We start from the raw sequence: 13368 nt of genomic DNA, 5'->3' as shown, positions 1-13368 counted from the left end.
GGTGAGAACACCAGGAGGACACCTGGACCAGCCCCTCGGCTCTTGAGAAGGCTAGGTGCCTGAGAGCCCCCAATGGAGCTGGCTGGAAGCAGTCTCAGGGTGCCCAGACGGGACCTGGCAGGGGTAGCACAGGAGTGGGCAGTCTTCTGTTTGCAGACGTGGCTGCTTTGTGGGGCTGAGGGGGCAGAGTCAGTCCTTGGGCGAATTCAGAGAAAGCAAAGCCTGAGCCCAGGGCCCTAGGCTACTGTGGCCAGAGATCCTAGTGTCTTCAGACCCCTGGAGGCTGGAGATGGGCTGGGGCTGGGCTGGGGAGTTGACATTGGAGCTGGGGCTAGTGTCTGGCTGAGGCTGGGCATGTCCTGGGGGGCCGCATAAGTCCCCAAGGGCCTCCTGCTCCAGCAGAGCTGCAAAGCCAAGGACAAGGGCTTGGTTGCAATTGGCCCTGCTCTATGTTAACTGGCAGCTGATAAATGACTTTCTTCCTGGCTAATGAGGTGAAATAGGACTAAAGCAATGACAGCTTGAGCCTGGGGTCTGCCCTGGAACATCAACAGCAAAGGAGCCAAGCCCTAACCAGCCCACCCCTTGCCTACCCTGGAAGACGTGGAGCACGTGGGGAGGGGGGACAGGTAGGCCTCTGGAGTGCCTACCCAGGCGTGTCAGCGACAGAGAATCAGTTTAGTGTCCCTACACCCTCCCCACTGATGCCTGTGAGGGACGCCCTCCACCTCTGCCCCTCCCCAACTCCCATCCCCCCAAGGCTCATCTCTCTCACCAGGAAGGGCCCTGAAGGCTAGGAATCCACAGTCCTGGGCCGGAAAAGGGAACCGAACAGAACTGGAGTCAGAAAAACCTGGATCTGAACCCCATTTCCACCAAGCAGTGAAAATCTTGTTAGAATATAAATAAACACCAACTGACTGGTTATGTGACCTTGTACAAATCACTTAGGCTTGCCGAGCCCCAGCTTCCTCCTCTCTATAATGGTAACAGTACATCTCATCTCTCAGACCCTCCATGCTCCGGGGGTAAAGGGACCACATTCAGATCAGGAGCCCCATGTCCCACCACCCCAGCTGGTCCTCCTGGGGTGAGCTTGAGTCTCAGGAGCAGACGGCCAGAGCAAGAGTGGTGACCAGAGAGAAGGTGGGGGAGATCCAACAGCTGCTCATCTCCTTTTCCTAAAGCATCCAAGATCTGCTCAGGAAGGAGGTGGGGGCAAGTTTAGCAGAAACTTCCCCAGAGTCTAGCCTGAGGATGGCAATTCATGTCTAATCCACGCAAGCAACATTGACTGAGCTTGCCATGAGCCTGGCCCCAGGTAACATGGGAACTCAGACATGAACACAGCAGAGAACTACCTTGGGAGAACATCCTGAGAGAGAGGAGAGACCGACTCAAATGACCATCACACAAGAAAGACCAGCAATGTGGGCCATAGGGTTGCCAGGTAAAACACAGGACACTCAGTTACATTTGAATTTCACATGAAAACAAATAACTTTCTGGTATAAGTATGTCCCATGCAATATTTGGGATATAATTATACCAAAAAGTTACTCATTGTGCATCTGAAATTCACATTAAACTGGGCATTCTATATTTTTATTTGTTAAATCTGGCAACACTAGTCTTGGGTGAGGGAGATGTGGTGTAATGCAATCATACACCTGGGTTAGACATTCTCAAGTTTGTTTCTTTTTTTAAATTCTAATGTTTATTTTTACTTTGCAAAAATGGGGTCTCACTGTGTTGCCCAGTCTTGAACTTCTGGCCTCAAGTAGTCCTCCCACCTCAAATGCAAGTTCCAATTCTCTCTCTTATTAGCTGTGTGACTGAGAGAAGATCCTTTAACCTCTCTGAGCCTATGTTTCCTCATAATGAAATAAGTTCTATTTCTTGGCCTAGGTGGTGTTTACTTAGATGGTTGCTTTGTAATTACTTGTATATATTTTACAAACTTGTTTATATTTTATGTGTATGTGAAATATTACTTAATAATAAAAATATTAAATTAAAAATATATACTCAATGAGATAAAGTATGTGAAGTCCCCTGGCATGGGGCCTTAGATGCAGTAAGTACTCAATTTTTTAAAGAGGATTACAAATAGTCTATGAGAAGTTGCAGAGACTGTGACAGCACAGAGTAGACAGAGAGTCCCTCCAGGTGGGAGAATTCTTGCAGACTTCATGGAAGAGGTGACATAAGAACTGGACTCTGAAGAGGAGCTGGGTTCCACAAGGGGAAGCCAGGAGGAGGGTGCTGCATACAGAGCACCTGCCTGGGCAGAGCCCATGACCCGGGCCACATTCCTTCAGCCAGGTCCCAGCGGGGCTGGCAGGCACCAAGTTTTCTGGGCATTGGAAGATAAACATTTGTAGATGGGACATGAGATCTCAGTAGTTTGCTGCAGTCACCACCACTCTCTACTGCCATACATGCCCCTGCTTCACTCATTACTTTCTAGCCTGGCCCCTGCAGGCTTTGAGTCTGTTACCCTGCTAGAGTCAACGAAAGGAAGGGATGCACAAGGCACCTGCATGGGTGGGTGGAGCTCTGGGAAAGAAATTCTGGAACCTGAATCTGGAGAGGTCAGCAGAGGCAGGTCATGCTGGGCCTTATGTGTTGAGCTGAGGAGCTTGGATTCTCTCTCAAGACATCAGGGAGCCAGTGAAGGCTGGGAAGAGGCATGATTGTGTTTGCATTGCCAGTTCAGTTCAATCAACATTTACCAAGTACCTACTAGGTGTCAGGGGCAGGATACCCAGATCCCACCCTCCTGACCTCAGTCTACAAGGAACACCATCTGGTGAACAGGCAGTGTCAACACATGACAGTATGTGTGGAGTGTGAGAAGTGCAGGAGAGCTTCAAAAGCTCCTGCTGGCAGCTGCAGAGGAAAAGAAACGGCCTGGAGTGAGTGGAGATAGGAGCCAGACAATGGCTGGGGTGTGGATCTGAGAGAGAGGTGATGGCAACCTGGCTTGGGCAGAGGAAAGGGACAGGACTATGTGTGAGAGAGCCTGGGGACATACAGCTCAGGGCATGATTGCCCAGAGAAAGAATGCCAGGGGTGGGAGGAACCTATTCTGCATAGGGTTGCTGTGCTCAGAGCCTTCCTATATCCCCCGGCCTACTGCCGACCCTGGGACTGGCTTTCTGGCTGAGGGCGAGTGCTCAAGTTAGTGACAGCCAATATCTGACAGGCATTGGTGAACAAACACCCTAGCTCCTTGGTCCCTCAATGGAGATAACTCCCAGACACGTTCTCCATTGCCCCTGGCAGAATTCAGCTCCAAGTGCCTGCAGCAGCAATGAACTTGCATTGCACTCTGTATTGTATTGGCTTCCTTCCCCATCTGTCTTTCCCTCTCTTCTAACAGCATTTCCTGGGTTACTTCCTCAATAAGTGTGAAGCCTCATCTCAGGAATCTTCTAGAAACCCCACACTGAGATATGGAACTTGATTCAGTAATAACCTCCCCATCACAGGAAGCATTCAAGGAGCAGCTAAACAATTTCCCCTCCAGGATCACAGAGAAGGGCTCAACCCAGTACCAGGTGGATACCACCGTTGATTCTTGTAAAGTCATCACACATTCTCTGAACATCTAGTCAGAGTGTGCTTGGATTGCTTGGGAGGAACTGGCTCCAACATCCACACGTAGGGCTCATGGCAGGGGGAGAGATGGAGATACTGAGCCTCGGGCCTTCCCTGGGCAGTGCTGAGACAGAGTCCAGACCCAAGAGGTACTGGGGGTGGTGATCACAGAGGTTCTACCCTCTTGGGTCTGTAAAGCCTGGAGTCCTGCCCCTAAGTCCGGGTCTCCACTCCACCCCAGGTGAGCAGTCCCTGAGCTCTCATCAGAATGGGCGAAAGGGGAACTCTGGGCCAGCCTTGTTCCTTACACGTGTTTGATCAGTTCCATTTCTGGGAAGATCACTCAGCAGAGTGGATTGTGAGAGAGCTTCAAAGCAGTCTCTGAGTCAGGAAATGGTTGGGAACATTACGGCTGCAGCGCTGGGTCCGCACCTGTCTGATTGCTGAAATGTGACCAGCTCAGCAGATGATGTCAGCCTCATCTCAGCTCCGTGCTGGAGGCCTGTGGGTGCTTTGCCTCCGTGCCTGACAGGGGTCCAGATCTGTCCCATGGGTTCTGCTCCTGTCACCTAAGAAACCAAGGCTTTCTTCTGGCCCTGCCACAGACCTTGAGTAAGTCTCTCTCCCTCCAAGCCTCTTCTTGGGGATAATCCTGTCTCTCCTGGGCTTGGAAGATTGACAAGAGGACAAAGTGATAAAAATAATTTCCTATGAATATATTGAGAAACTGCCATAGGCCCTCTGTGCTGGGGGTTGTGGCCCCAGATATCAACAGGGCACATGCCCCAGCCTCATGGAGCTCCCCCTTGGCAGGGATCTCAGACCCAAAACAAACATGATCAATGTCCCATTGGTCTCACAGAGACATGATTGAGTTGCTGTAGGAACACAGAGGGCTGGGCAAGGAGGGGGTCAGAAAAAAGCTGCCCCGGAAACTGGCATCTCCCATTCATGCAGCAGAAGTTTTCACTGTATCTAATGCACAGTCAGTTAAGGGGACAGAGAGACAGGCAAACTCTGCCCTCATGAAGCTTATAACCCAGTGGAAGGAAATAAGTGAACAAATGTGGTAATACATGCTATGGAGAAAAATTAAGTGGAAAGAAGTAACTAGGAGTGCTGGGGGAACGGTTGTTTGCAACTTTCAAGAAGGTTGGGAAAGGTCTTGCTGAGAAGGTGACATTGTAGGTAACTGGGGGGTAGTACAGAACAGAACACACAAGTGAGAGGGAACAGCAAGTGCAAAAGTCTTGAGACAGGAGCATGCTTGGCTTGGTCAAGGACAAGAAGATCAATGTGGCTAAGGCCAAGCAAGAATACAGGGGAGCAGCAGATGAGAGTAGGAAGATCACAGGGGTGTGGCTATATAAGGTCTTTGCAGTGTGGTGAGAGCCATGACTTTCTTTGTGAGTGCAGTTGGATACCAATGAGGGGTGTTTCAGCAGAGGAACAACATGCTCAAACTGGTGGGTCATAGAATGGGAACAGGAAGAGGAAGAACAGAGACAGGGAAACCCAGGATGAGACTACAATAGCCCAGGCAAGCCCCCGGAAGTGGGTGGTGGCAATGGTCAAGTCTTGCTATATTTTGAAGTTATCTGAAGCCAGTAGGATTTGGTGACAGGTAAGATACAGGTATAAGAGAAAGAGGAGAAAAAGGTGACACCCAGGTTTGGGGCTGAACAACCGGAAGGGAGTGGCCTCATTACCTGTGATGGAGAAGACGGCAGGAGCAGCTTGTTCCAGGAGGAAACCAGGATTCCCCAAGGAAAGAAGGCATGAGCATTTCAGACTGAAGGAACAGCATAGGAAAGGCCACCTATGATGCAGCCTGGGGTCCCCACATGACCCTGAACTTTGCTGAAATCCAGAGTGCATGGTGGAGTAAGGGTGGGAGACTGGAGGTTAAGCTGGAAAGGTAAACTGAGGCCAGCTTGGGAAAGGCCCTGAATGCCATGCACTGCATCCTGGATTGAACCCATAAGACAGTGAGTAGCCCACATGATTCTACACATGGCCATATTTACTTTATGAAAAAAATCACTCCAACCACTCTACAGAGACTGGAGATGGAGACAGCAGTTGAGTAGCTGGGCATGGCAGGGCTGGGCAGGCAGGGGACAGGAAGGCCCCAGCTAGGGCAGTGGCAGGGGAGAGAGTGGAGGCACTGGAAGCAAGCTGGGTGCCAGAGGCCTCTCTGCCAGGGACTCCTAAAAGTGATATGAGACCATATAAAGAGAGGGAAGAGATGAGCAAGTCATTGGGGGTCACAGATCACACGGGTAGGAGGCCTGGGATCCAGCATTTCCCAAGGCCAGTGTCCCACGGGGCTGAGCAATGCCAGCATGACCCCGGCATAGGCAGACCCAAGCCCTCATATACTTTGTCCCTCTCAGAGGAGAGGATGCTTACCGGGTCTTGGTCAAATGGACCCTCAGCCCCAGAGGGCGGAAAGCCTGCAGGAGATGCCAGACTGGGCCACCCAACAGGAGCAGCAGTTCCATTTCCAAGGTCAAGCCAAGGCCTCGGCAGGACCTCATTCTCTGCTTCCATTTCAGCAGATGTAAAACTCAATGGTGCTGGGCCTGTGTGCTCCTCACATCAATACAAGATGCTTAGTCAATAAAATAGTTGAGCCAAGTGAACTCAGCATGCGACTCCAGAAGGAATTTTTTTCCAGGGGAAATGTTATCATTTTCCATTCCTGTTTAATGAATCATGGGAATTATAGCAACATTACAAATGGCTTTCTGTGCAGGCTATTACTTTGTTTCTGCAGGGTTCCAATGGCAAGCCCGCTTCAGTGAGGGCTCAGCCTGCCCCCAGCTAAGGAGAATAATGGCATTATTATAAGCAGTCCCCTTAGAAGGCTCCAGGCCTGGAGTGGTGGTGGCCCAGGACCTTACAGATTGGTCTGAAGTGGGAAGCCCCAGGTGATTGATTTGGGAATTTCCCAGGGAGTCCTCACAGACATCCCAGGCACTTTCTGCTAAGACCAGGCACAGCTTAGCCAGGGCTCCCAGGGCTCAGGCAGGAAAACCCAGAGAGTTGGAACAGAATGGGAAATGAGGGAGGCTTGTGAGTCTCCACCTCCCACCCACCCCCCCCCCAGCTGTAGCTTTGGGAAAGGGGTAGCGTACAAGACAGGCTCCATCCCTGGGGGTATAGGGTGGTAAGAGACGGGGTGTGGGGAGCAGTATGTCACAGCTGTCATCAAGACTGCCCCAAGCCCTGGGCTGGCTTCTACCAGCAGATCCTGAAGGAGCAAGCCTGGTCCCTGTTCATGGAAACTTCCAGCCAAGACAGGGGCAGAAGACATCAGAAGGGGAAGAAGTCCAACCCTCACACCCAGGCCCTGAAGAGTCGAGTCTGACACAGGGAGAAAGTCGTTGGTATGGAAGGGCCTTCCATAGCGAGGTTCCTCCTGCTCAGAAGTGAAGGACTGGTAAGTCTGGGGACATGGGATGGACTGGCTGCTCCTTGGGGACACCCAGTCTACCCAGAGCAATTGTTTACTGTCTTTGTGACTGAATGGGCTCACACACGACCTTTTAAGCTTCCTGCCTGCTTTCTGCAATATCAATCAAGAACCCATGTGTATCTTAAAGGGTTATTTGAACATTGTCATAGAAATCATGGAGGTGTCTCCTGACCCACAAACCCCACCTGACCAAAGCTGATTGGTTTAAGGACAGACACCTAACCCAAACAGAACCAATCAGATTCTGTCCACACTACAATGTAAGATGCAAAGAAGCATTTTTGTATTATTGGATCACTGCTGTATCCTTAGTGCCCAGAATTCTGCCTACCACACAGTAGGATCTCAATGAATATTTAATAAACAAATGGATGAATAAATAAGTCTTTATGAGAAATTTAGAAACACAGAGACTGGGAGCTGTGGGAATGAGTCATATTCGGTGCATAAGCTGGAGAGAAGACCTGCCCCTTCCTCCTTCCAGGGTCTTTGGGGTTGCTTCGGTCTTGACTCTTCCCAAAGCTGGTTGGTCTCCTCTTAACTGTGAGACAGACGACAACTCCTGGTCATAAATCCTATTGCTTGTTTACATCCATTTCTATTGCAACCAAGAAACCTTCACCAACAGAATGGGAAATTTTGCTCCCTGATATGTCCCATTTCCCCATCCTGGGAGCCTCTCTGGGAGTCACTCCTACTCCCAGCTGTACCCTGAACTTCAGCCCACTGTCACCACCACCATCTCTCGTGGGCTCTGACTCTGAGACTACAGGGATCTAGAGGCGGGAAGGGTGACATGGTACAGTCCCAGCTCTTTTAGGGCAAGGGGAGGTGGAAGGTACTGTGTCTCCTCTCCTTCCAGGGTCCCTCATCCCATTCTGATCTCAGATGCAGGTTCTCGGGTTCCTCAGGTCAGAGACTACTGATTCCTCATCTGCTCCCACCCTACACAGACAGAGGGGAAGGGGTGTCAGTAGAACCAGAACCCTGAGAAAATATGAGTCATAAGCTAGAGTGGGAGGAAGGGGAGCCCAGAGCCCAGCCCCCAGCCCCCAGCCCCCTGCTCTTTGCCTGGCTAGATCAACTCTTCCTTCCCTTCCTTCCACCCTCGCCCCGGGTGCCCGGATACTAATTATAATGACCCGGTGAGTTACAAGACGGTGAAATTGCTTCCACCTGAGGTTGTCACGGGCTAGGAAGAAATACCAGGGCTGGAAATTAAACTGTGCCAGCAGGCCTGAAGGGGCGGGAGTAAGGGGGGCGGGTGGGGAGGAGGTGGGAAGACGTACCTGCAGCTTCTAATGCAGTGTTTATGGAGTGTCGACGAGAAGTGTCCTTGGCTGAAACACAGAACTGATTGAAGGCTGCCCACCTGCTGCTGGGCACTGGACACAAAGTGCCACAGCGGAAGGTGAAGTGACCAGAAACAGGCAGAGGCCCCACGGCCACCTGGAGACCCAAAGACAGAGAGAGCAGCAGACTACTGTCATGGAGAGAGGTTGGGCAGACCCAGCTACCCTGAAAGAGGGAGGAGAGGCAAGTACCCAGAGTCCAACCCAGCCTCAGCAGCACCCCCACCCACACAACGGAGCCCAGCCCAAGGAAATGCTCTCTTGCAAATCCAGCCCTTTGTGCCCTGGGTCGTGTCTGCCCACCCAGCTTTGCTGTGACCTTTTCATTTGGTAAGCCTGCAGGCCCAACCAGCACAGAGATTCAGGGTGAGGGAGGGAGGACCTGGGAGTCTGCGCCTCTGAAGCCTGTGGTCAGCACCACCAAAACAGTCCTGCTGGACCAAATGCAGAAGTCACAGAATCACCTGAGTGACCGAGACCACTTTCCCAGGTGCCAGAAGTAGGTTGAAGCTGGCCCCCTTGAACTCAGTCAAATCTTTAAGGGACAGATCTCTCTAGTGCTAATTTAAACTGTTACAGGGCATAGAAAAGGAAGGAATGTTTCTAGATTATTTATATGAAGTGAGCATAACATTAATACTAATACCAATACCTGAGTGGAAAAACACCAAAAAAATTAGAACAATCTCACTTATAAATTTCACTGTAACCACTCTAAAAGAGTAGCATACAGAATCTGGCAGCATGGAAAAAATATAATACATCATGATTCATGATTGAGTGGGGTTTAAGAAATGCTAGCAGGTATCAGGAAATCTATTTATTTACCATATTGGAGGATTTAAGCATAGATTATCAGCATACATCAGCAACCGTTCTTAATTATTTAAAATACTTACTGAAATAAGAGCAAACAGCCACTTCTTAACATGATAACATATGTATATCCATCTTAACCCCAAATGAGGAAATACTAAAAGCGTTTCCATTAAAGTCAGGAACAAGATTAGAAGATCCAATATCTTCATTATTACCTCACTTTGTTCTGTAGATATCAGCTAATGCAATAAAATAAGAAAAACAATTTATATAAAAATTTAAAAGAGAAGGTAAAGTTATCATCATTTGCAGAAGATATGAATGTATACCTGGTACACCAAAGAGAACTAAAAAACAATAACCAACAGTAAGGAATGTGGCCAGCTGCAAAAAGTTCTTTGAATTTTTTTTAAGAGGTGAAGTCTTGCTATGTTGCCTAGGATAGTCTCAAACTCCTGGACTCAAGCAATCCTCCCACCTCAGCCTCCCAGAGTGTTGGGATTACAGGTGTGAACCACTGCAACCAGCCAGCTACAAAATTAATATGCAAAAGTCAATGTCCTTCATATTTTAAAATGACAGCAAGTTAAAGTATATAACAGAAGAACAGATTTACAATTGTGATGAAAAAGATCAAATGCCTAGGAGTGTGCAAAATATATATAAAGAAAACCCTAAAATGCTACTGAAGCACCCAAAAGATGACTTGAACAAATGGAAAGGCATGCCATGTTTTTGGATAGGAAGGATCAACATCATTAAACTGTAATAATAGTCTCTTACTTTATGGCATTTACATGTCCACTAAAAATACCAACAGGAGTTTTTAATGTAATGACATAGCTTTGAAGTTCATATGAAAAAAAAATGAACATGGAAAAGTAGCCAGGAAAATTCTAAAAAGAAGAGTAATGAGGGGAGGCTAATCCTTTCAGACACTTAAACTTAACTTATTGTAGAACTACTATAATTAAAATAATATGATAGTAAACTTATGATTAGACAAACATATCAATAGAACAAAACAGAAAGCATAGAAATAAATTCAGAATATGTGAGCATTTAAAATCTTTGAAGATCGAAAGAAGACATACAAATGGTCAACAGATATGTGAAAAAATAACACACTAATCATCAGGGAAATGCAAATTAAAACCACAAAGAGATATCACCTCATGTCTGTTAGAATGGCTGTTATCAAAAAGACAAAAAATAACAAGTGTTGTCAAGGATGTGAAGCGAAGGGACACTTGTACACTTTTGGTGAAAATATGAGTGGTACAGCCATTCATTATGGAAAACAGTATGGGGGTTCCTCAAGAAATTAAAAATAGAACCACACAGGATCCAGCCAAAAGAACTGAAAGGATCTCGGAGACATCTGCACTCCTACGTTCATTGCAGCATATTCACAATAGTCACGTTATGGAATCAATCTAAGTCATTGACAGGTGAATGAATAAAGAAAAAGTGGTATACATATGTACAGTAGAATGTAGTCAGCCTTAAAAAGAAAGAAATCTTGTCATTTTCGACAACATGATTGTACCCAGAAGATATAATGCTAAGTGAAGTAAGCTAGTTACAAAAAGACAAATACTGCAGGAACTCACTAATATGTGCTATCTAAAACAGTTGAACTTAAAGAAGCAGAGTAGAATAGTGGTTACCAGGGTTCAGATAGGAGAGGAAGGAATGGGGAGGTGTTGACTAAAGAGCATAGTTTCAGTTAGACAACGGGATGGATAAGCTCTGGAGATCCATTGAATAGTGTGGTGACAGCAGTTAATAATAATGTACTTTATACTTGAAAACTGCTAAGAGATTAGATTTTTTTTTTTTTTTTTTTTTTTTTGAGTCAAAGTATCACTCTGTTACCCAGGCTGGAGTGCAGTAGCACACTCAAGGCCACCACAGCTTCGACCTGCTGGGCTCCTTCTGCCTCAGCCTTCCAAGTGGCTGGAACTATAGGCATGCACTACCACACTCGGCTTATTTTTTTTTTTTTATTTATTGTAAACAGGAGGCCTCATCAAGTTGTCTAGGCTGGTCTCAAATCCCTGAGCTCAGACAATCCTCTTGCCTCAGCCTCCCAAAGTGCTGGGATTACAGGCTTGAGCCACCATACCCAGCTGAGATTAGGTCTTAAGTGCTCTCTCCACAAAAAAATTATGTGAGGTGATCGGTATGTTAATTAGCTTGATTTAATAATTTTGAAGTATATGCATATATCAAAACATGTACAACACAAATATATTCAGATTTTATATTAGCCAGGTGTGTATATTTTAACCAGGTGTGGTGATGCACACCTGTAGTCCCAGCTACTCAGAAGGCTGAGGAGGGAGGATTGCCTGAACCCAGAAAATTGAGGCTGTAGTGCACTGTGATCGTGCCTCTGCACTCTGGCCTGGATGACCCCGACTCATATTTATACCTTAATAAAACTGGGGGGACTCGTTGAGGAAAAGATGAACTATTCAATCATGTTATTAGGATGACCAGGCAATCACTGAGAAAAAATTAAAGTTCGATTTACACCTCACATCTTACACCAAAATAAATTCTAAATGGATCAAAGATTTAAGTATTTTTAAATGAAATAATAGGCAGCCTAGAAGAAACCATGGGGAAATTTTTAAATTTTCCTTAAAAAACCTTACTATGGGAAAGGCCTTTGACAAGACACCCAAAAGCCAAAGAGAAAAATACTCCTAAATTTGGATACCTAAAAATAGAAAATTTCTTCATGGCAGAAATCACCATTAGCAAAGTCAAAAGACAAACAACAAGCTAAGAGAACTATCTTGTGCTTATCACAGATAAAGGGTTGATTTTTCACTTGAACAAAAAACTCTTACAACTCTATTGAGAAAAAGACCAATAGCACAATAGAAAAATGAGCAAAAGATATGAAGATAGTTCACAGCAAAGGAAATAGAGGTCAGTCTTAAACATTTGAAAAGATACTCAGTCTCACCTATGGTAAGAAAAATGCAAAACAAAACTACTTGATACACCTTTTACCGATCAGATTGCCAGAGATCAAAATGCTTGCTGACATACTATATCAGTGAGGAGAGGAAGTTGGCCTCTCACAATGCTGCTGGTACAATCTCTGTGGAAAGACAGACAATTTGGTAACATCTATGAAAATTACAAATGCATATGCCCTTTGGCACGGCAAATATACTTCTAGAAATTACACAAAAAAGATATGCATGGACGTGTATGAATGTACAAAATTATTCCTGGTATCATTGTTTGAAATAATTTTTTTTTTTTTTTTTTTGGAGTTGCGGTCTCAATCTTGTGGCCCAGGCTGGAGGAGTGCAGTGGCACACTCATGGCTACCGCAGCCTCGACCTGCTGGGCTTAGGTGAATCTTCTGCCTCAGCCTTCCAAGTAGCTGGAACTACAGACTCATGCCACGACATCTGGCTAGTTGTTTTTGTGATTTATTGTAGACACAAGGTCTCATCAAGTTGCCCACGCTGGTCTCAACCCCCCGGGTTCAGGCAGTCCTCTCGCCTCGGCCTCCCAAAGTGCTGGGATTACAGACTGAGCCTCCATGCCCAGCCAGAAATAATTTTTTATTAGAGAAAAACTAAACATCCATCAACAAATGACTGCTTAGATTAATAGTGATATGTGCATACCAAAAGATGCTAGATAGTCATTAAAAAGAATGAGAGCCAGGCATGGTGGCTCACTCCTATAATCCCAGCACTTTGGGAGACCAAGGTGGGAGGACTGCCTGAGGCCAGGAGTTCGAGATCAGCCCTGAGCAACGTAACAAGACCCTGTCTCTACAAAAAAATCAAAAAAGTAGCCAGGTGTGGTGGTGTATGCCTGTAGTCCCAGCTACTGGAGAGGCTGAGGAGGGAGGATCGCCTGAGCCCAGAAATTTGAGGCTGTAGTGAGCCATGATCATGCCTCTGCACTCTGGCCTGGGTGACCTCAACTCAAAAAAAAAAAGATGAGAAGTGACCCCCCCATCTCAAATTCCCCACAAAGATGGGCCGTGAAGGCACAGAGATAAAGACCACCAAGACCTGGGTTTGAATTTCAATCCATCTTTCTCAGACTGTGTGAACTTACCTCTCTGAGCCT

The sequence above is a fragment of the Carlito syrichta genome, unplaced genomic scaffold (genome assembly GCF_000164805.1).
Source record: "Carlito syrichta isolate Samal-C Ts95f unplaced genomic scaffold, Tarsius_syrichta-2.0.1 Scaffold304465, whole genome shotgun sequence".
Classification (NCBI taxonomy): domain Eukaryota; kingdom Metazoa; phylum Chordata; class Mammalia; order Primates; family Tarsiidae; genus Carlito; species Carlito syrichta.
The sequence above is the reverse complement of the archived record's forward strand: the minus strand, read 5'-3'. Positions refer to the sequence as shown.